A 1765-nucleotide genomic window follows, 5' to 3' on the forward strand; every position below is an offset into this window, starting at 1 on the left:
TATCCATTTATCAAAGTCTAAACCTTAGGTTTATTGTTTATTTGCTATACTTTCCTTTAATCTATCTAATTGTCTAGATAATGAATTAGTTCCTTACCATCCTTATATTATGAATTTAAACAAACTGAATGGGTTAACTACGATTATTTTTATTGAAGCTCAAAATATCCCTCCCATCTTTGGCCACTGGTAATGTCTTACCCACAAGGGAGCAGGAACCATGTCTGTCTGTGCACCACTGTGTCTCCTGAACCTATGACAGCCTGGAGTCTATGATGGATGCTCAGCAAATATTTTTTGCAGTAATACATTAAATAACTAAAATTAACTAGGAGGAGAAATAGACATGCAGACTAAAACAATGGACATGTGGACATTGTACTGATTGTTGCTGCTGGTGTTGATGCATTTGAAACCATATCTCCAAAAATGGGCAGACCCATGAGCATGCCTTCTGGCTTACACTCTGGGGTGAAACAACTGATTGTTGGAGTTAACAAAATGAATTCCACTAAGCCACATTATAGCCAGAAGAGATACAAGGAAATTGTTAAGGAAGTCAGCACTTACATTAAGAAAATCAGCTACAACCCTGACACAGTAGCTTTAGTGCCAATTTCTGGCTGGAATGGTGACAACATGCTGGAGCTAAATGCTAACATGCCATGGTTCAAGGGGTGGAAAATCACCCATAAGGATGGCAATGCCAATGGAACCACACTTCTTGAAACTTTGGATTGCATCCTGTCACCAATCACCCAACTGACAAACCTTTATGTCTGTCCCTTCAGGATGTCTATAAAATTGGTGGTATTGGTACTGTCCCTGTGGGTCAAGTAGAGACTGATGTTCTCAAACCTGGCATGGTGGTCACCTTTGCTTCAGTCAATGAAACAACTGAAGTGAAGTCTGTAGAAATGCACCATGAAACACTGAGTGAAGCCCTTCCTGGGGACAATGTGGGCTTCAATGTCAAGAACAGGTCTGTCAAAGATGTTTGTCACTGGCAATGTGGTTGTTGACAGCAAAACTGACCCATCAATGGAAGCAGCTGACTTCAGAGCATAGGTGATTATTTTGGACCATCCAGGCCAAATCGGTGCTGGATATGCACCTGTGCTGGATTTTCAAAGAGCTCACATTGCTTACAAGTTTGCTGAGCTGAAGAAAATTGATCATCATTCTGGGAAAAAGCTGGAAGACAGCCCTACATTCTTAAAATCTAGTGATTCTGCCATTGTTGATATGGTTCCTGGCAAGCCCATGTGTGTAGAGAGTTTCTCTGACTCTTCTCCCCTGGGCCGTTTTGCTGTGCATGATATGAGACAGACGGTTGCTGTGGGTGTCATCAAAGCAGTGGACAAGAAGGCAGCTGGAGCTGGCAAGGTCATCAAATCTCCCCAGAATGCTCAGAAGGCTAAATGAATATTATCCCCAATACCTGCCACCCCAGTCTTAATCAGTGGTGAAAGAATTGTCTCAGAACTCTTTGTCTCAACTGGCCATTTAAATTTAATAGTAAAAGACTTGTTAATGATAATAATGCATCGTAAACCCTTCAGAAAGAAAGGAGAATGTTTTGTGGACCATATGCTTTGTGTGTGGCAGTTTTAAGTTATTAGTTTTTAAATTCAGTAAATTTTAATGAAAGCAACTTGATCAAAATTCTGTCACAGAATTTGAGACCCATTAAAAAATAAAAAGGTTAATGAGAAAAAAAAGAATACTATTTTTGAAAATATTAATTGTAACTCATATTAATACA

The 1765-nt window shown here is 39.5% G+C and overlaps 1 pseudogene; it reads left to right on the forward strand.

The window, feature by feature from the left end:
- The first annotated feature begins 486 nt into the window (after positions 1–486).
- Positions 487–1522, forward strand: LOC129540931 (elongation factor 1-alpha 1 pseudogene; annotated as a pseudogene).
- Positions 1523–1765: the final 243 nt, after the last annotated feature.

The sequence above is a fragment of the Moschus berezovskii genome, chromosome 4 (genome assembly GCF_049115385.1).
Source record: "Moschus berezovskii isolate FMDL1 chromosome 4, NW_MosBer_1.0, whole genome shotgun sequence".
Lineage (NCBI taxonomy): Eukaryota > Metazoa > Chordata > Mammalia > Artiodactyla > Moschidae > Moschus > Moschus berezovskii.